This window comes from Symphodus melops, assembly GCF_947650265.1.
Source record: "Symphodus melops genome assembly, chromosome: 20".
Classification (NCBI taxonomy): domain Eukaryota; kingdom Metazoa; phylum Chordata; class Actinopteri; order Labriformes; family Labridae; genus Symphodus; species Symphodus melops.
The window spans coordinates 16903875-16926369 of NC_136710.1; the positions used below are offsets into that span (position 1 = coordinate 16903875).

The 22495-nt window shown below is 43.4% G+C and overlaps 1 protein-coding gene and 1 long non-coding RNA gene across 2 annotated transcripts in view; both read left to right on the forward strand.

The window, feature by feature from the left end:
- The first annotated feature begins 6978 nt into the window (after positions 1–6978).
- Positions 6979–8107, forward strand: LOC306841873. Its single transcript, XR_013781598.1, has 2 exons — positions 6979–7212; positions 7375–8107. It is a non-coding gene; the product is annotated as an uncharacterized lncRNA (long non-coding RNA).
- Positions 8108–17591: 9484 nt separating this feature from the next.
- Positions 17592–22495, forward strand: part of LOC306841870 (uncharacterized protein) — a 133621-nt gene continuing 128717 nt past the window's right edge. Inside the window, exons 1-2 of the transcript XR_013781594.1 lie at positions 17592–17666; positions 22064–22090. The gene's annotated coding sequence lies outside the window, so the exon portion shown is untranslated. The remainder of the gene's footprint in view (positions 17667–22063; positions 22091–22495) is intronic.

Sequence of the window (22495 nt, forward strand, 5' to 3'; positions counted from 1 at the left end):
GATTGTCTTCACCATCTGCAGATTAACATCAGGAGATTTCAAACATTTCTCACTTTCTTTCATGAAATATATAACGTAACATAACAAGTCTTTGTATGAAAGTTCCTTACCGATGTCCACCGTGGTCCCGTTTCCAAACACGATTTGTCCACATGATGCAACAGCGCAGTAGTATGTCCCAGCAAGAGAAAGATTCAGCTTCTTCATTGGCAAGTTGTAAACGCAGGTGTTTGTTGCGTCGGGGTTCATCTCACACTGCTCGTTTCTGCCTCCATGGGTCAAAAGGAGTCCTGAATTTGTTTTTTCAGAGTTTCTAAACCAGTAAACACTGTGTTCTTCTTCACAGCTCCCATAGTGGACTGTACAGTTCAGAGTCACAGAGCCTCCAGGCTGGATGGTCTCAGATGCTGACTGATGGATGACTGGTCGGACATTCAAACCTGAAGTCTTTACGTGGACAGTGATGCTCTTAATAAATTCATACACATAGGAAAAGCCACTCATGCAGTGGTAAGTAGCCGAGTCTGAAATGTGCACACCTGAGATCCTAACGTTATATTTCCCAGAGCTGATTTCCAGTTCAATGCGTGGATCATTCTTAAATGCACCAATCAGGGAGCCACTTTTGTCATGCTTATAGAATTTAGACACCAGCTCTGGTTTCTGCCCCAGACTTTGTTTATACCAAAAAAACATTAACGCCAAACTGTCTTCATGGACGCACTCCAAAGTCACGTGTTCACCGACACTGACCGATAGGAAACGTGAAGACGAGGACGACTCCAGGGTTAACACGTCTGCTGAGGAGAAAACAGTGCCAAAGCAAATGAATAACTTTACACCTTTCCTGAGAGCATATGTGAAGACACAAACACATTGTAGAACCCATCAAAGACAAAGACAATGATATAACACTTGAAAACAATTTAACTTACCCATCCTCCCCATGAGCACGCACGTCACATACAGAGCTAACTTAGCGGGTGTCATTGTTGAAGTTGATGTGGTTTCTTGAAAGAACTTTATATGTTGTCTCCTTTTTATAGACGAGACTTTGTTTGATTGGCCCGTCAGGATTGGTCACATGACTAGTTACCACACTAGACGCACACAGTGAAGCACATAGCATGGATTTACTGAGTACATGTCTCGTGTTGAGTTAGAAAGAGCACTCTTGAATTGTCTGTTTTGATGAATAAAGGAGTCTTTTATCCTATAGCCCTGTTAAAAACTAAAACGTCTATAAGAAACTTCTTGAATGTCTCAAGACGACGATCTAGTAAAATCTGATTTACTATGAAGAGGAGACACTAGTGAATCTGCGCTACACCCACTAAGAACGAATTGCAACCACAAATAGCTCCATCCTTTGCTGTCCACAATCTATTACCCGATATTATTTTTTTTCCAATTGTGCTTTTTTGCATAGAAAGGAGGCAGTTTCATCATTTTAATGGTAGCTTGTATTAATCATATTTTCTTTAGAAACAGTTACATGGATGATATTATGAAGAAGTTATTTAGTGCCTGACTGGTCCAGCTCAAATTACTGCCCAAGAGCGTTCGCATAAAGGGCGGCAGTAGCTCTTGGGTTGGGAACCGGAGGGTCGCCGGTTCAAGTTCCGATGCGGAACAAAATACTGAGGTTGGTCTGGTTTTTCGAGCACTGCCGAGGTGCCCTTAAACAATGCATCAAATCCCCACCAGGGGGCGCCTCCAGTGGTGGCAGCCGCTGCACTCTGACATCTCTCTATTAATGCGTATGCGCAACGGGCAACAGGACGCTGTATGCTCTGCAGTGCAGTTATCCTTGCATTAACACACCGCGTGTTCTGTTGCTTTGTGTCTTTTCGATACATATGCACAGGCACAAATGCCCTCCATTCTTTTTGTTAGTCTTACCCTTCCTCCCATAACTGCTAGTATTTCCAAAATATTTCTTCTCTAACCTGGTACCCATGGTTGGTCAGAACATTTCTTTAAGACCTATGGTAGCACACTTACAAGGTTAGTTTATTCATCAAACACAAACTATTTAGCTAAGAAGAAAAGTTTGATACCATGAAAGGCATTTTCGGCCCTCTCTTACACTTGGCAACAAACAGTATCGCAGTGCAAGTGTTGTTGCTATAGTATTACTTTCATTTCCGTACCAAACCTTGTGAAGACAACTGCACAGAAGCCCACAATGAGCATGTTGGTCTTAAAATAAGTTGTGGTCAGGTGCACAGTTGACGCATTGCTATCATACGACAAGGAGGAAACTGCTCCAAAGCAATGTTGACTGCTTTGATGCATGTTACACCTAAAGCACCTCTGAATAATCAGAGTTAGTCCAACCTCTTCAAGCCCTGCGTCTCACTTAGCACCCAGATATGGTGTGTTGTTTAACCAGCAAATTTAGAAATAGACTTTTCACCATGTGGTTGAGACGATGTGCTGTAGAAGGTTTGTCATGGGGTGTTTTCAGAAAGAGTGCTGAGCTCCTATTGGTCGGCTGTGGCTTGGTTGGACCTGAGGTGTGAAAGTGCTTTGAGTGAGATAGCTAGAAAAGCATTATACAACCTCAAGTCCATATTCAATCAATCAAAGTATATTTCTAGAACACATTTAAAACAACCTTGGTTGACCAAAGTGCTATACAGGCAGAAGTCACACTATAAAAAGACAATTAAAATACAATAAGTAGGAAAATTAAATAAAAAGATGTCAAGCTCAGATTGTATTAAAAGCCAAAGCTTTTCTATTACTATAGCTTTACTATTACCATGTACATTTCAATGGTAGCATGTGTTCATCATATTTTCGTTATTTAGGTCCTAACTGATCCAGCTGAAAATGTCTTGTTGTGTCTATGATGTATCAAGTACATTGTAACTGTCCATGAGCTCGAGTCTTTACAAATGTACCTCTTTTTATTTTTTTTAACCTCAAACATCTTCCCAGTTGATTCGAATAGATGTCATGGATGAATCATGAAAATAAGTTTCCCTCAAAAGCACAGCTTGAGCAAAGTTTACAGCTCAGCATTATAGAAAAGCCATAGAAATACAGACTGGCTGTAGAGTACTCTCCTTTCTACTAAGTGAAAAGGTGTTAGACCATATTCACAGAAGCCTGGAGATAAATATGGTTCTGTGAGATATATGTCACCCTGAACTCGATTACTTTATTCTTGTTTGGATATTGATTTGCAGTTTATTAGTGGCAGCAACAACAACAACAACAAAAAACAAGCTGCCTGTTTAAAGTTGAGTGCTGGGTCTGATGGTGTGCAGTGCATGATGCTTTTTTTTCACTATGCTTTGTGAGGGCAGCTTTGCAGAGGTGCTAAATGCTGAGGCCTGAGAGCAAGGTCTCGAACTTCCTCCAATGGAAACTCAAGGTTTCACCACCTTCACCACATGCGTGAGATGTAACTGTTGAGAGCTGGCTGTAGATTGAAAGAAACACCCTGTGTGTGTGACAGAGGTTTAGCAGGATATTTATAGATTACATGGGCTCTCATGAGCATGCTTTGTCTATTTTTCAATCCAGTCTCGTACTGTGTGCATTCATGATGACCCAACTGTCCTTTATCCACCATTAAACCACTACAACCACATTGCACTAAATATTGTTTATTTTCATCAATGGAATTTTCTGTTGTACAATTACTTGTGCGAAATGACTGAACAGATGAGTTAAAAGTAATAAAAACATAAAAACAAAGTCCTTCTTCACTTCCTTCTCACTCCAGAGTAAACACAGTCTGACGTCACGTTCTCCTCTTGGCGATGCCGCTTAATCCTTCTGTTCAGACTCAGCTGCATAGTGGAGATGGTCTGCATCATGGCTCTGGTAATGACAAAGTGGAACAGACCATGTAAAAGATGTGAACCCAAAAAGTAGCTCGTTTTCATGAATTTTGCTTCTAGCTTACATTTATTTCACCTCCCGTCGCATCAGACGCTGCAAATAAGAAACAGTTTCTGTTAATCAAGGTTCATAATGGATCGAGAAAGGCCAACACAAGCCAATTCTTGGCCCATTTATTCTAAAAGTTTTACCTTTGCAGATGGAGCATGACTTCTTCTTGATCTTTTGCATGATAAATGCCAAGACGAGTAGCACAATGATGAAAAGTGCCAAAGCCACACTCAAGAAATATGCAAGGAGAGAGGGGACTTTGGCAGTATATCCTAAATTGCAGTCAAGATAAAAGAAGTCTCACATCACTATTTGTATTTTATTTGAACAGAAATAAGAAAAACAAAAGCTTGCATTATAAGCTGAAAGAATTTACCTCCAATCCATACTCGTGTTCCGTTTCCAAAGACTACCTCCCCGCATGAAGCCAGAGCACAGTAGTACATCCCTTCATCAGAGGAGCTCACAGACTTTAATGGGAGGTTTAAAGTGCAGTTTCTCATGTGAGACCCTGAGTCTTTAATACACTCCCCTGCATTGTGATAAATGATTGCAGGCTGAGCTGCACCACGTCTGAACCAGTAGAAGCTCTGATCATCGGCACATGGTTCAGTCTGCACTGTGCAGCTCAAATTCACAGAATCTCCCATCGAGAGCGGCCCTAACGCTGACTGATGAACGACAGTTTGGGTGTTGGCTGATGACGATTTGACATGCAGAAAGACTCCTTTCCCAAATTCAACTGTGTCGTATTCTAAAATCTCACAGAAGTATGATGCTGAATCTGACAAGAGAACGTCTCTGATTACAAGATTGTTGACGCCTCCTTGTCCTACAACTTCATACCTGTCTTTGTACGCTGGGGAGATGGAAGCTTCTCTGCTGCCTGTCCTCAGTTTTGATATGATGAAAGGTTTGCCTCCCAAGCGCTGCTGGTACCAAGTAAAGTAAGTCACAGCATCGTTCTCAAACGAGCAGTGCAGAGTCACCTTCTGTCCGAGTGTTACCGTTATCAACCCGCTGTCCTGTTTTACATCAGAGGTAACCGCTGCAACCTGATCTGGAAAGAAATTAAAACGTGTTTCCACGAATGATAAAACCTCATCAATCTCACTTTTCAACATAGTTTCAGGAAATCAAGTCTTGTATACTCACAGATTTTACTGATAAGGAACAGAAAAAGTTGAAGTGACATCGTGGCTGCACTGTGTGCTGACTGACGCTCTCAACTTTTTCACACGAAATGAAGGCTGGTCGTGATTGGCTGATGGTTTGCTTTACACTCAGACAAGTGATTGGTTAAACAGAATCTGATCTGGTGGCCAGAGGTGATAGTGAGTCTCTGTAGTTACATCGTTTCTATTTGTCAGTAAATTGGAGGACAGTGGGTGTGATGTGTTTCTATATAATTCGAGGACATTTCAGCTCCCAGGTGATTCTCTCAATCAGGAGAAATTTTGGCTCTGGTCTTCAGTAATGACAAAAGTTTTTCATTGCCTGTCAGTTGAAGATGTGCTGAATTGATTATTTATAGGATGTGTGTTTTCTAAGGGTGGGTTGGTAGAACGGAAAAGAGTTGGATGGACCCAGAGAAACAGCAAAAGTGCTTTTTATTCATCAACAGACTGCAACCATCACATTAATAAGTTTGTTTCCTTCTCTTTGCCGTTGGTAGACTCAGACGTTTCTGAACAGGAAGGTTGGACACATGGATCCTGCAGCCACATGTCCGATGTGTCCTTGGGCAAAACTAACCCTCAGTTAATCCTGCTGCTTCGGCCGCGGCGAACGTGTGTGAATGGCTCATTTAAAACCAAGGGTCACTTTACATAGCAGCCTCTGCCATCAGTGTGTGAATGGGTGTCAATGAATCAGTCTTTATTTGTATAGTGCCAACAGTTTATCTGAGGAAGTATAATTCAGGGAGTGAATGTGTTGGTGAAAGTGCTTTGAGTCAGAAGAATAGAAAAAATTTAAAACATCAAGCTTCTGAACTTGGTGTTCCTCAAGACCTTTGGGGCGGCAGTAGATCAGTCCGTAGGGACTTGGGTTGGGAACTGGAGGGTCGCTGGTTCGAGCGGACCAAATACAGAAATTTGTTGTTTGCTGGAGAGGTGCCCTTAAGCCCTTGAGCACGGCACCGCATCCCCTCCCCCCAGGCCCAGACGCAGAACACGCGCTCACACGATCCATGGGGGGCCCCATTTTGTGCAAGTAAATTGAATTTACCTCGGGATCAATAAAGTATCATCATGCTCTGCAAATGCGCAAAGGATGCGCATGCATTTTGCTGAGAGGCGCGCTTAGAGCACCGCCACCAAGTCAGCCTGAGGCAGGAGAGAGAGAGAGAAAAAAAAGAGACGCTATGATTGAAAGTGCGAAGCATCACCATCTGACCAATCAGCAGTCAGATGGGCCGGTAGGCAGTTGTTTGCAGGTAGAGAGAGAGAGATGGCTTCCAAACGTCAATACGATTCGGGAGCTAGCAAAAGAAAGAAAAAGTCCAAACAAGAAGAGGCCCGTGCTTGTTGTTGAAATAACAAAGAAATAACTTAGTGGCATATAAACATGAACTGCTAGCATGTCTGCTCGTGCTAATCATGAGACAGAACAGATGATAATTGTGTTGAGATGTGCACTGGAGATTACATTTTCAAGTGGCCCTGAGGACCATTTATTAAATGTCTTGTTAACTGAATATTTTCAGCTTTATTGAAAAAAGGAGTTTTTAATTGACCAGTTGGTGGTCATATGTTGGCTCAGGTTTATAGTTTATCAATCTATGCTTTTATTGTTCCACTTTTGATAGAGGCTGTTTATTTGATTCATTTCATACTGTCTTTATAATTTTATTAATATTGCATTAAATGAAATGTATTGTCAAATATATTTTTGTTACCAGGGATACCAAAACACGGACCACCTTTATTACGCTGCTGTCAACCTGACCAACAGATCAAGAGGTCAGAGGGATCCAACCTGGAGTGAGTGTGTGTACCACGGCTTCAGGAGCTAAAACTGCACCTGTTACATTTGTGCTTATTTCTAAAGTGATGCTGTAAAGGACTTAAATCGCTCTTCTTATTTGAGTGACTAATTATTTTAAGGTGATATTTTATTTGTGTAATTTTTGATTTCTACCGGTCTTTTATTTTGGTAATCACTGGGCGGAAGTGAATGCTCTATCTAAATGTGCTCAATTTGATGTAATGAAGGAACACAGACGTACGGAGCGGAGCAGAGAACGAGAGAAGGAAACTTTCTTATTGTGTAAATTAAGCGCCTAGCTGGAACGGGAACAAGGTATTTTTATGTGCCTTAATTGTTTTATTGTACATTGTTTATAAGTTCATGTTAATTTATGTTTCTTTCATTGTGGTAGCGCTAGCCCTTTAGCGCATTAGCATTGTTGTATTTACTTGTACTTGAAAGAGCTAATTGTATGCTATTTATTTTGTCCTTTAGCTCTTACGTTGTTTCATGGAGAAACTGAATTTATGCTCAGAAAAAGGAATAAGGCTGAACATAAATAAAGACTCTAAAACATCAGTAAGCTTCACCATTGTCTGGCTGGGGTTCGCTACAGTAAGAGCTTGACCCGCATTGATCCTGACTGATCGTCGCCATTACGGAGGGTCTTCGCACGTGCCTGCCGCAGCAGCCCCTGCTTCATCGCCCGTGCTTCGTCACCCACGCCTTCCCTGTGGATTCTTCAAGCAGCATGTTTCCACCCGTTGGCGCCTGATCCACTTTGGCAGCGGTCACAACGGATTCGTTGCAATGGTCAAGTACAGCCATGTTCACTGAGCGTGATTCAGAACTGTGAGTATTGCCACATCATTAAATGGACATCTCAAATAAGTTGAGCAACGGACGAACAGTTTCTTGAGCTAACGGACATTCAATAGTTTTCTTACCTGCTCATCTTGAGAAGAGGAAATAGACTGTCATCTCATTTTCATTTTCTCTTTATAAATGAATCCTTTATAATTAAGGACCTGTTTTCAATTTTTGGACTTTGCCTTTCATATTCCTCGAGAATTGTGTTTATTGTGGTGTTTAAATTTATATTTACCACTTTTGAAGTATATTTACATTTTGCATCAGTGCCTCTTGTTTCGTACTGATATGCTGTTTATGCTGTTCATTGAAAAGGCTAACCTTATCTGCTAAAGGGGTTTATTTTAGTTTAAGATTTTAGAAAAATTGTGTTAATAATGTCACAGTCAGCAGACATGACAGAGTTAGAGGAGCAGATGGATGGAGTAAATCAAGAAGTTGAAGATTTACAAAGTGAGCTCCACACAGCGACAGATGTATCTGAGAGACATCATGTAAAGGAAGCTGTTGAGGCAAAACAACACAGTTTGACTGACGTCCTATTTCAGAAAGAAAATGACCAAACTGAAGGTCCCCGACGCTCAGAACGCACACGAAATCCTACTGAGAAGATGCGTGAGTTTCAAGAGGAAGAAGCAAAAAAAAGGGAGAAAAGACTGCTGTCCTTGTATGAACAATGGAAACTACAGGTTCGCAAAGCAAGGGATCAACTGAAGACATACATGTCAGAAGAGCAGCTCTGGCTTCTCATTGATGAACTTAAGAAAGGTAAGGGAGACATAACGAACATGTACAGTCAAATTCGAGATCTCATCACACCATCGACCGACATAAGAAGACGAGTCGACACGTGCGAGTCAGTGACCACAGAAATAATAAACATTGCCTACGACAGAGCAGTAGATGAGGTGGGGGAGTTCAACGAAGAAAATGAAAGACGTCGACTTCATGAACTGCGCCACCGTGACTATGCAACATCTGTCTATGGATCCGCAGCTTCCTTGATGAGTCGCAGCACATCCGATCACCACTCCATTGCTTCATCAATAGCAGCCAAGCGTGTAGATGCAGCAGCTGATCTTGCAGCGAAGGAAGCAAATTACATGATGATGCTTGAGGAAGAAAGACAACGGGAAGCAATACGGGAGTTGGAGGAACAACAACGGAAAGCCATAGAAGTGCAAAGGCGTGAGTTAGAGCGGTTGCAGGCAGAAAAAGAGGTGCGGGCAGCTCAAGCTAAGCTAAAGGTATATGAGAATGAAACGGAACGCGAAGCTGCTAACTTCGTCAAAAAGGAAAGGAACGAGGAAACAAAAAATGTCCCTGTCACTGCAGTCCCTCTATCGAATGTCACATCTTCCCCTAATACAGACATCTCCTCTCTTGCCCAAGTCCTTCAAGACAGCCTTACCTTAAATAGACTGCCTGTTCCTGAGCCCTTCGTCTTCAATGGTGATTCTATACGATTCATTGAATGGAAGTTTTTGTTTACCTCGCTCATTGACCAACGGGCAATCACTGCAGCTGAAAAACTCTTCTATCTGAAGAAATATGTTGGTGGCCCAGCACGCCAGGTTTTAGACGGTACCTTCTACCGAAATGATAATGAAGCTTACCAAGATGCCTGGAACAAGCTGAATCGTCGCTTCGGCCAGCCTTTCACCATTCAGAGGGCATTCAGAGAGAAGCTCACCAATTGGCCAAGGATTCAACCTAAGGATGCCGAAGGACTCAGAAACTTCTCTGACTTTCTCAATGCCTGTCTCGATGCTATGCCTCATGTCAAGGGTCTCGACATATTAAATGACTGTGAAGAGAACCAGAAACTCGTTTACAAATTACCAGACTGGGCAGCTTCACGCTGGAACCGTCAAGTCACACAAAGTCTGAATGAGAACCAAGAATTCCCAAGTTTCAAGGATTTTGCCAGCTTCACTTCTACTGAAGCTGAGGTTGCGTGCAACCCAATTACATCTTTTCACGCCCTTCGTCCTCCAGACTCCAGCACTGAGAAGAGAAATCTCAGAGACCCAAAGCGAAACAAGGCCAGCGTTCTCATCACTCAAACAGCTGCAGACAACGATTCCTTAAGGTCAGATCAGAGAAAGTCTAAGTTTGCATGTATTCTATGTCAAGATAAAAGACACCAGCTTCATGCGTGCTCTAAGTTTACAGAAATGTCATTGGTTGATAGACGGAACTATGTAAGGGAAAAGAAACTTTGCTACGGGTGTCTCAAACCTGGCCACAGTGCAAAAGACTGTCGTCATCGTCACGCCTGTGACACCTGCAAAGGCAAGCACCCGACAGCCCTCCATGATCACAACTATAAAAGAGAAGGATCTCCCCCAGAAGCAAGAAAAAGCCAAGGTGCCGCTGCTACATCACTCAGTGTAGCAGGTGAAGGCTCATCCAGCACATCAATGGTGATACCAGTGTGGGTGTCATCGAAAAGGAATCCAACTGCAGAGAAACTTGTCTATGCTCTACTTGATACTCAAAGTGATACTACATTCATCGACCAAGAAGTGAGCAATGGTATTGATGCTGACAAGTATCCAGTGAAGTTGAAGTTGACGACCATGAGTGGAAAAGACACAGTTCTCACAAGTGAAAGGGTTTCCGGCCTTTGTATAAGGGGATACAGTTCAAACATCCAAGTCGATCTTCCTGCTGCCTACACGAAAGATTCTATACCTTTGAACCGCGCTCACATCCCTACTTGTGAGACAGCTAAACAATGGAGTCATCTTACTGAAATAACAGATGAAATCCAACCCCTGAAGGACTGCGAAGTAGGTCTCCTCATAGGCTATAACTGCTCCAGAGCAATGGCACCGAAGCAAGTCATTTTGGGAGGAGATGAAGAACCCTACGCTGTACGGACAGATTTGGGATGGAGTATTGTGGGCCGATCATCACAAAGCCATGACTCGCTGAGTACAACTCATTTGTGTCACAGAATCGCAGTTAAAGAGCTACCTCAAGCTACTCCAGCAGATGTTATCCATATTCTAGAGTCAGACTTTAAGGATGGCAGTGAAGATAACAAAACAGTATCACAAGATGACATCATGTTCCTCAACAAGCTGGGTGATGGCATACGAAAAAATACACAGGGTCATTACGAAATGCCTCTACCTTTCAAAAGGAGACCCAGCTTACCTGACAACAGAGACTCAGCCGCGATACGCCTGAATCATCTCAAAAGGAAATTGCAACGGGATGAACGGTATAAGGAGCATTACATCAAGTTTATGGAAGAGGTCATCGAAAGGGGAGATGCAGAGCAGATCGAAGACGGTGGGAGGGAAGGTGAGAGATGGTACATCCCTCATCATGGCGTGTATCATGAGAAAAAGCCTGATAAACTTCGTGTAGTATTCGACTGCTCAGCCAGATATAAAGGATCTAGCTTAAATGACCACCTCCTCTCTGGGCCTGATATGTTGAACAACTTAAACGGAGTCCTCATCCGCTTTCGCCTGCATCCTGTTGCATTAATATGTGATATCGAGAAAATGTTCCATCAATTCCATGTGGATGAAGTTGATCGCAACTACCTGCGGTTTCTTTGGTGGAAGCACGGAGACTTGAACGCAAAGCCCTGCGAGTTCCGCATGAAAGTGCATCTGTTTGGCGCGGCCTCCTCTCCCGGATGCGCAAACTACGGGCTGAAACATCTAGCTAAGGAAAATGCTGACATCTACCCCCAAGGCTCACGGTTTATCATGCACGACTTCTATGTAGACGACGGGCTGACAAGCGTCGAAAGCACTGGAGATGCTATTAAACTCGCCAGGGAAGCACGTGAACTCTGTGCCATGGGCGGTCTCAGACTACACAAGTTTGTGTCGAACGACAGAGACGTCCTCGAGAGCATACCACCCTCTGAACGAGCAACCAATGTGAAGAATATGGACCTTGTGTTCGAGGATCTTCCAATTGAGAGAGCTCTCGGGATTCAATGGGACGTGGAGTCCGACCACTTTCGGCTTAACGTCACCCCCAAGGAACAGCCTGCCACACGCCGAGGCATTCTTTCTACAGTAGCGTCCCTGTATGATCCTCTCGGGTTTGTGGCACCTGTCCTGCTCAAAGCGAAGATCATCCTTCAGGAGACGTGTAGACGTGGTACAGGCTGGGACGATCTTCTCACTGACGAGCTTCGTTCAAGATGGGAACAGTGGAGAAATGATTTAGCTCATCTGGATAACGTCACCATATCCCGCACTTACTCACCTGCTGGTTTTGGAAGGGTCTCAAAGACCGAGCTGCATCATTTCTCAGACGCCAGCACGAAGGGTTATGGACAGTGTTCGTACCTGAGACTACAAAATGAAGAAGGAGATGTTCATTGTGCCCTAGTTGTCGGAAAATCACGTGTTTCACCAACCAAACTCACAACTATTCCAAGATTGGAATTGACAGCCGCAGTTGTTTCTGTTAAGATAAGCAACATGCTCAAGGAGGAACTGGGAACTGCTGACACTGAGGAGTTCTACTGGACAGACTCTAAAGTGATCCTGGGATATATCAACAACGAAGCACGACGATTCCACACCTTTGTGGCCAACCGCGTTCAAAAGATTCATCTCAGTTCAGACCCAAAACAATGGAGATACGTCCCTACCACTGAGAATCCTGCCGACCATGCTTCTAGAGGCCTGACTCCCAGCGAGCTTCTGTCATCTAACTGGTTCACCGGACCCAAGTTCCTATGGAACAAGGAAATGAAGCTGCCGACAGATGAAATTCCAGAGTTAACGATCGGAGATCCAGAGGTCCGAAGTGCCCAAACACTTTGCACAAGAGTTGCAGAACGAGTGAACCTTGTTGATCGTTTGTCTAAACTCTCATCCTGGTCACTGGCTACTCGAGCTGTTGCACGCATTCTAAGGCGCATCAGCAAGAACAAGTCCAACAACCTTACCACGGTAACGGAACGAGAAGAGGCAGAACACTGCATCATCAAAAACCTGCAGAAAGACGTATATCAAGACCAACTGAAGCTGTTGAGCAAAGGGATCCCTCTACCATCCCACGATTCACTGTACTCCCTTGATGCCTTTCTCGGCAAAGGCGGTGTCCTCAGGGTGGGAGGAAGACTGCACAACTCCTCTCTTCCTGACCCTGTCAAGCACCCTGCAATCATCCCCAAAGATCATCACATCTCAAAGATGTTGATTGCACATCATCACGAAATGATGAAACATCAAGGTAAAGGTCTCACCATCAATGCAATCAGGTCCAGCGGCTACTGGATACCAGGAATAAACCGGGCAGTAGCATCCAACATTCGTCAATGTGTTACCTGCAGACGGCACCGGAAACCAACGGAAGAGCAAAGGATGGCTGATCTACCCTCTGAACGTGTGGAACCATCACCCCCCTTCACCTTCTGCGGTATGGACTGCTTCGGCCCGTTCATTACAAAGCAAGGGAGAAAGGAGAACAAGAGGTACGGTCTTCTCTTCACTTGTCTCAGTTCCCGTGCCGTCCACATAGAGATGCTTGATGAAATGACAACGGATGCTCTTATAAACGGCCTGAGATGTTTCATTGCCATACGTGGTGCTGTTCGCCAGATTAAGTCAGATCAAGGGAGCAACTTTGTCGGAGCAAAAAACGAACTCAAAGAAGCTTTAAAAGAAGTCGATGCTGACCGATTGGCTATATTTCTTGCGGAAAAGCAATGCGATTTTAGCATGAACGCACCCTACTCGAGTCACGTTGGAGGGGTGTGGGAGAGACAGATTAGGACGGTGAGAAGCATCTTGAGGTCCACACTTACCCTCTCTTCTGGAAGGCTAAATGATGCTTCGCTACGGGCTTTCCTCTATGAAGCTATGACAATCGTCAACAGTCGCCCACTGACCACTGACAACCTCAGTGACCCTCATAGTCTTGAGCCACTCACCCCGAATCACCTCCTGACTATGAAATCTGTCCAGGCCTTACCTCCACCAGGTGAATTTGTCAGAGAAGATGTTTATGGCAGAAAAAGGTGGCGACATGTTCAATACCTTGCAGAACAGTTTTGGAGTCGATGGCGAAAGGAGTACCTTGCCAACATCGCTCTCAGACAACGTTGGCATGCCCCAAGAAGAAATCTGCAAGTCGGAGATATCGTCATGATAAAAGGAGAAGATGCCCACAGAAACAAGTGGAGATTGGGCAGAGTCTCAGAGACTACTGCTGACAAGGACGGACTAGTAAGGAGAGTGAAGGTCTGCCTCGGCGACAGGGAGCTTGGCAAGAAAGGAGAGCGTCTCCACAAGATGTCTGAAGTTGAGCGTCCTGTCCAGAAGCTAGTCCTGTTGCTGGAGACGGACTAAATCTGCTCTCTCTTTCTATAGTTTATATCCCTTACTATAGATGGTATTGTTTCCAAATGGTTATAAAGGTTTTCTACTTAAGAGGTTTTCTGCTCTTGGCAAGTTCACTTTGTTGTTTAAAAGGTATGTCATTTGGTGTTTCAAAATCATTCGCTCATAATTCAATCTGTACCATTGTATTATTCACTCGTGATTGGTGGGAGTGTAAAGGACTTAAATCGCTCTTCTTATTTGAGTGACTAATTATTTTAAGGTGATATTTTATTTGTGTAATTTTTGATTTCTACCGGTCTTTTATTTTGGTAATCACTGGGCGGAAGTGAATGCTCTATCTAAATGTGCTCAATTTGATGTAATGAAGGAACACAGACGTACGGAGCGGAGCAGAGAACGAGAGAAGGAAACTTTCTTATTGTGTAAATTAAGCGCCTAGCTGGAACGGGAACAAGGTATTTTTATGTGCCTTAATTGTTTTATTGTACATTGTTTATAAGTTCATGTTAATTTATGTTTCTTTCATTGTGGTAGCGCTAGCCCTTTAGCGCATTAGCATTGTTGTATTTACTTGTACTTGAAAGAGCTAATTGTATGCTATTTATTTTGTCCTTTAGCTCTTACGTTGTTTCATGGAGAAACTGAATTTATGCTCAGAAAAAGGAATAAGGCTGAACATAAATAAAGACTCTAAAACATCAGTAAGCTTCACCATTGTCTGGCTGGGGTTCGCTACAGATGCAGATTTTATTATCTGCACATTTTAAGAGTTCATGTAAATTTGGATCAATGGGGTCTCCAGGAAATGTAACTGATGGGTTTTTTTTATTAATTGAAGCAGGTAAAACATCCTCTGAAATCATTGAAATCATCTTATGTAAATATTACTTTTCTTCTTTATTTCTTGCGAGTAAGGAATGCAGTTTTGCATATTAGCCTCATTTTGAGGTTCCATTAATAGATGCTGTAGAAGCTTGAAAGGACTTGTTGTGAACAGTTTTCTTTTTGACCTCGTCAGACTTTAAATCAGTACATATATTTTAAATTGTTTGACAGACTTGATCCAAAACTATTAATTAAAATGGAATCACAATAAACTATAAACAGTAATGGCTTGCAGTCAGAAGATATTGATTTTACATACTGTACGCCAGAAGCTGTCGACTGCCGCCCGATCCACACTGCACCCGACCCCTACGGCTTCCTCTGTGGATGGTGGAGGTGGAGATGGTCCACAGGAGGACGGGCCCGTGTTGTCCTTTCGGACTGAACCCGTCCGGGCCCCACGGGCAAAGTCCCGGCCACCAGGCCCTCTCCTGCGGGCCCCAACCCCAGGCCTGGCTCCAGGGTGGGGCCTCGGCTCCGCCATGCCGGGCGACGTCACGGTCCTATTTGTGTTTTTCATCATAGAGGTTTTATGAACTGCATTTAGTCTGACCCGTCACCTAGGACCTGTTTGCCTTGGGTGACCCTGCTGGGGGCTCAAAGCCCCCGACAACATAGCTCCTAGGGTCATTCGAGTGCTCAAACTCCCCCACCATGATAAGGTAGCAGTTCAGGGGGGAGTCAAGCTCAAATATATATTACTTTTACTTAATTATTATAATGTACATAGCCTATGCAATGTGACCTTATCCACAGCACTCCAGCTTGTTTATCGATATATTTCTGGGTCTTCACTGCCAAAGCCGATTTCTCTGGATTTGATGTCCTTCAAGCCCAAAAAGATTACAAATCTGCTCTTTTTAAAAAAAAAAAAAAAAGTGAACTAATCTTACCATCTTTCACTCACCAGTTAAAGGTGTCTTTGTAAGTTTCTCCTGCATTGTGATGTACGATATGACACACTTTACCAGTAAGTCTTATTAACAACTGACCGTCAACAGAGACCACACAATGCTGCTTAAAAAAAATAAATAAATTAAATAAATAATAAAATACATGTAAATTGTACTCTGTTGTATTGGTTCAAAATAAAAAAAGGAATATTACCACTTACTGGTATTGATGGACATCACCGTGTAAGAGAAGCTTTGTTTGGTACAGAATAAACAGAGACATTTGGTTTCTTAATAGAATGGTTTTATTGTAAAAGTAAAAAAAAAAAAAAAAAAGATGCAATAATATCATATGCATGTTTTTTTCTAATAAAGAGAAAAACCCAAGCTACTTCACAGAAACTTTTTTGTCCATCGCTTCTATGACAACAATGAACCCATCTTCCAATGGCCAGAGGCGCCACCAGAAAGCCTCCATGAGAGTGGCCAGGTGGGGCCTTTTTGAACAGTCCAGGCGAAGATGTCCAGGCGAAGATGTCTCAGTCGTAGCGACCTGAGGCTAAACATCCCTGAGGGCTCGAGAGAAGACGTCCACACTAAAGGTCTGCAACCTGACCCAAGCCCTCCGGAACCAGAAGCCTGACGTCAGGCATGGGCTCGGGTTGGTTTGGGACGTGGAACATCACCTCACTGGGGGGGAAGGAGCCTGAGCTTGTGCAGGAGGTTGAGAGGTACCGGCTAGATATAGTCGGGCTCACCTCCACGCACTGCTTGGGCTCTGGAGCCCAGCCCCTTGAGAGGGGACTCCATTGTTCTACTTCGGGACTTCAATGCTCACGTGGGCAACGACAGTGAGATCTGGAGTGGGGTGATTGAGATGAACGGCCTCCCTGATCTGAACCAGAGTGGTGTTCTGTTATTGGACTTCTGTGCTAGTCACAGTCTGTCCATAACAAACACCATGTTCGAGCACAGGGATGTCCATAAGTGCACATGACACCAGGACTCCCTAGGCCGGAGGTCGATGATAGACTTTGCGGTCGTGTCATCTGACCTCCGGCCGTGTGTCTCGGACACTCGGGTGAAGAGAGGGGCTGAGCTGTAAAGCTGGGAGTAGAGTCGTGGTCTCTCAACCTGAAGCTCGAGGGTTTGATCCCCGGCTGAGCAAGATGTCCGATGTGTTCCTGGGCAAGTCACTTAATCCCACGTTGTTCCCGCTGCTTCAGTGGAGGCGTATGAATGGATTAGTTACTTCTGATGGATGATACGACTTTGCAACCACTGCCATCAGGGTGTGAATGTGTAGGTGTGACCTGCAGTGACCAAGCACTTTAAGTAATCAGAAAACTATAAAGCCCCTAGATAAGCTCAAATCCATTTAGCATTCCTTATGTAAGCCCACCCTTTGTGTCCGGATTTGGTCTTATTTAGTTTCATATTTCAGACTTCAGATTTATATCCTGGTGTTGCTTGTTTCTCTTGTGTGTTTTGTTATGTTTCCTCGTAGTCTTCAGTGCTTCCTTTTTGTTTTGCAAACTTTAACTTCTAATGTTTTGTTATATTCTTGAGTGCTTTGTGAGGTTCTGGATTATGGGTAGTTCTTGTCTTCTGTGTTTCTTGTCTTGTATTTTCTCTCTGTGTGATTACCCTGATTGTCTTCACCTGTGACATTAGTGTCACCTGTGTCTGATTACCCCAGTGTTTATTTAGTCTCAGTGTTCCTGTCAGCTCATTATCATATGTTGCTGTTGAATGCTAGTTGTCAGTCTTTTCCTGTTCCTGTTGGGTTCTTGTGGCTCCTAAGGTTGTTTTTTTTTTCAGCTGGACATTTTGAATAGTAAGTGTTTGATTTTTTTGTTTAAAAAAAAATAAATAATAATTCTTGACCTGCATTTCCGTCCTCCTCCTGTTTTCCTGAATTGTGACCTTTGGCCCTTGCGTTGGGGGCATTAAGTTAATTAAACAGGACAGATTCTTCCTAAATAGGCTTATTTGAAATAATTCCCGCAACATCTACCGTAACATCAACTTGAAATTATTATCTCCTTCTTTAAGTAAACGCAACCAGGCTTGAGGCTTATGGTACAATCTTTTGTCCAGCAGAGGCTTGGTCATAAAATCTGTTGAGGGTAGTGAAGTAGTGACCACCTAAACAAGGAGGGAAGTGATCCAATTGATGAAACACAATCACATATTTTGGAACAAATAAGAAACCTGGTGAAAATCTGCACCACGTCCATTACACGTCAGAATGTTTGGCCCCTAATGGAGGGAGGATGTGATGTTCCTTATATAGGCATATTGTGTCACTTCTCTCTGGCCAATCAAATTTTGTCCTCCCTCTGAAGAGTGAAGAGAGCTCTAAGATGTGTTTCATTCGACACAGTAGTTTGAACACGATGACACCTCTTGTGATTGTGTTCTTCCTTGAATGTCTGTGCTTGGGGGAGATGGGTGAGTTCTGTTTTAGAATTGTCTTATAGGCTGTTTGGTCACTTTTCATGACATTTACTTCCAATTTTGTGCTGATTAAGAACATTTTTACGATCTGTACTGATTTCAGCTATTTGTGTTTCTTACTTTTAGCTCAGATGTCGGATCCAAGATCGATCATAAATGGGCGCCAAGAGAGTAGATTCATATCGGCGACTGTTGGTGAGGAGGTCACTTTGCATTGTTTCTATGAAGGTGATATAGCAACAAAGTTTTACTGGTACAAACAAACTCTGGGACAGAAACCTGAGCTCCTCTCTTCATTCTACAAATATGACAAGAATGCAAGTTTATACAGTGAATTTCAGAATAATCCACGCTTCACACTGGATAATAAAGTTGGTCATAATCATCTAAAGATCACAGACGTGCGCATCACAGACACGGCTACTTATTACTGTGCACGTAGCCATACGTCCATGTTTGAATTCATGGAAAGCATTACTCTAAGAGTAAAAGGCTCAGGTTTGAACATTCAACTGTTGATCGATCAGTCAGCATCTGCGATCACCAAGCCAGGAGGCTCTGTGACTCTGAACTGTACAGTCCACACTGGGACCTGTGATGGAGAACACAGTGTTTACTGGTTCAGAGACTCTGAAGAATCTCATCCAGGACTCATTTACACTCATGGAGACAGCAATAATTTGTGTCCGAGGAAGCCCAACCAACAAACCTGTGAATACAACTTACCAATGAAGAACCTGAATGTTTCTCATATTGGGACGTACTACTGCGCTGTCGCTTCATGTGGACGCATTCTGTTTGGAAACGGGACCCAGCTGGACTTTGAAGGTATATTTTGTTGGCATATGAAAGGAACTCATTGTTAGTGCCTGAACAAACTTATCAGGGAAAAGTGAACACATGCAACATCTCTGTTCCTCTTGTCTGTACAGATTCTGCAGACTCTTCTTTCCTCTGGAAGGGAGCCGTGACATTGACTTCCATGCTCTCTGCTTTACTGGCCTTCACACTCTGCATGATGAACAAGAGGAACAGCAGCCAATCTCCAGGTAGGACTGTTTAGTTTTGAAAGCTCATGTTGTCTGTGCAAAACTTTTTAATGAAAAAACTGTTTTCTTTGCGTCTCAAACAGAGTGTGAAAAAAGCTTTTCAGCTTCATCGACCGCCACGGCAGAGGTGAGCTCACCTACATTACTCTCTCATACTGTATTTATAATTTTATTAATATTTAATTGAATGAAATGGATTGTCAAATATATATTTGTTACCAGGGTTACCAAAACACGGACCACCTTTATTACGCTGCTGTCAACCTGACCAACAGATCAAGAGGTCAGAGGGATCCAACCTGGAGTGAGTGTGTGTACCACGGCTTAAGGAGCTAAAACTGCACCTGTTACATTTGTGCTTATTTCTAAAGTGATGCAGATTTCATTATCTGCACATTTCAAGAGTTAATGTAAATTTGGATCAATGGGGTCTCCAGGAAATGTAACTGATGGGTTTTTTTCTTAATTGAAGCAGGTAAAACATCCTCTGAAATCATCTTTATATAAATAGTTCTTTTCTTCTTTCTTTCTTGTGAGTAAGGAATGCATTTTTGCATATTAGCCTCATTTTGAGGTTCCATTAATAGATGCTGTAGAAGCTTGAAAGGACTTGTTGTAAACAGTTTTCTTTTTGTCCTCGTCAGACTTTAAATCAGCAAATATGTTTAAATTGTTTGACAGACTGGATCCAAAACTGTTAATTAACATGGAATCACAATGAACTATAAACAGTAATGGCTTGCAGTCAGAAGATGTTGATTTTACATACTGTACATCTTTAGTTAGTGCAAAGGGTTCGATCAAGGCTTGCCTCCAAAAAATCGAGCCCAAACCAACCCGAGCCCGTGCCTGAGGTCGGGCTTCGTGTTCTGGAGGGCTTGGGTCAGGTTGCAGACCTTTTAGTGTGGACGTCTTCTCTCGAGCCCTCAGGGATGTTTAGCCTCAGGTCGCTACGACTGAGACATCTTCGCCTGTACTGTTCAAAAAGGCCCCACCTGGCCACTCTCATGAAGGCTTTCTGGTGGCGCCTCTGGCCATTGGAAGATGGGTTCATTGTTGTCATAGAAGGGATGTACAAAGTTTCTGTGAAGTAGCTTGGGTTTTTCTCTTTATTAGAAAAAAAGATGCATTTTATATGGTAGCTTTTTTTTTTTTTTTTAACTTTTACAATAAAACCATTCTATTAAGAAACCAAATGTCTCTGTTTGTTCTGTACCAAACAAAGCTTCTCTTACACGGTGATGTCCATCAATACCAGTAAGTGGTAATATTCCTTTTTTTATTTTGAACCAATACAACAGAGTACAATTTACATGTATTTTATTATTTATTTAAATTTTTTTTTTTTAAGCAGCATTGTGTGGTCTCTGTTGATGGTCAGTTGTTAATAAGACTTACTGGTAAAGTGTGTCATATCGTACATCACAATGCAGGAGAAACTTACAAAGACACCTTTAACTGATGAGTGAAAGACGGTAAGATTAGTTCACATATTTATTTTTTTAAAAAGAGCAGAATTGTAATCTTTTTGGGCTTGAAGGACATCAAATCCAGAGAAATCGGCTTTGGCAGTGAAGACCCAGAAATACATCAATAAACAAGCTGGAGTGCTGTGGTTAAGGTCACATTGCACAGGCCATGTACATCATAATAATTAAGTAAAAGTGATATATATTTGAGCTTGACTCCACCCTGAACTGCTACCTTATCATGGTGGGGGAGTTTGAGCACTCGAATGACCCTAGGAGCTATGTTGTCGGGGGCTTTGAGCCCCCAGCAGGGTCACCCAAGGCAAACAGCTCCTAGGTGACGGGTCAGACTAAATGCAGTTCATAAAACCTCTATGATGAAAAACACAAATAGGACCGTGACGTCGCCCGGCATGGCGGAGCCGGGGCCCCACCCTGGAGCCAGGCCTGGGGTTGGGGCCCGCAGGAGAGCGCCTGGTGGCCGGGACTTTGCCCGTGGGGCCCGGCCGGGTTCAGCCCGAAAGGACGACGCGGGCCCATCCTCCTGTGGACCCACCATCCACAGAGGAAGCCGTAGGGGTCGGGTGTAGTGTGGATCGGGCGGCAGTCGACGGCGGGGGCCTCTGCGACCCGATCCCCGAGCGCAGCTTCTGGCGTTTGGGACGTGGAACATCACCTTACTGGGGGGGAAGGAACCTGAGCTTGTGCAGGAGGTTGAGAGGTACCGGCTAGATATAGTCGGGCTCACCTCCACGCACTGCTTGGGCTCTGGAACCCAGCTCCTTGAGAGGGGACTCCATTGTTCTACTTCGGGACTTCAATGCTCACGTGGGCAACGACAGTGAGATCTGGAGTGGGGTGATTGGGATGAACGGCCTCCCTGATCTGAACCAGAGTGGTGTTCTGTTATTGGACTTCTGTGCTAGTCACAGTCTGTCCATAACAAACACCATGTTCGAGCACAGGGATGTCCATAAGTGCACGTGGCACCAGGACTCCCTAGGCCGGAGGACGATGATAGACTTTGCGGTCGTGTCATCTGACCTCCGGCCGTCTGTCTCGGACACCAACTGATTGTCTTCACCTGTGTCATTAGTGTCACCTGTGTCTGATTAACCCAGTGTTTATTTAGTCTCAGTGTTCCTGTCAGCTCGTTGTCATATGTTGCTGTTGAATGTTAGTTGTCAGTCTTTTCCTGTTCCTGGTGGGTTCTCGTGGCTCCTAAGGTTTTTTTCAGCTGGACATTTTGAATAGTAAGCGTTTGCTTTTTTTGTTTAAAAAAATATTTTTTCTTGACCTGCACTTCCGTCCTCCTCCTGTTTTCCTGAATTGTGACCTTTGGCCCTTGCATTGGGGGCAATACGTTAGTTAAACAGGACAGATTATTTCTAAATAGGCTTATTTGAAATAACTCCTGCTACATCTACCGTAACATCAACATTAAAATATTATTTCCTTCTTCAAGTAAACCCAACCAGGCTTGAGGCTTATGGAACAATCTTTTGACCAGCAGAGGCTTGGTCATAAAATCTGTTGAGGGTAGTGACCACCTAAACAAGGTGGGAAGTGATCCAATTGATGAAACACAATCACACATATTGGAACAAATAGAAGCTTAACCAAGTCAAGAAACCTGGTGAAAATCTTCACCACGTCCA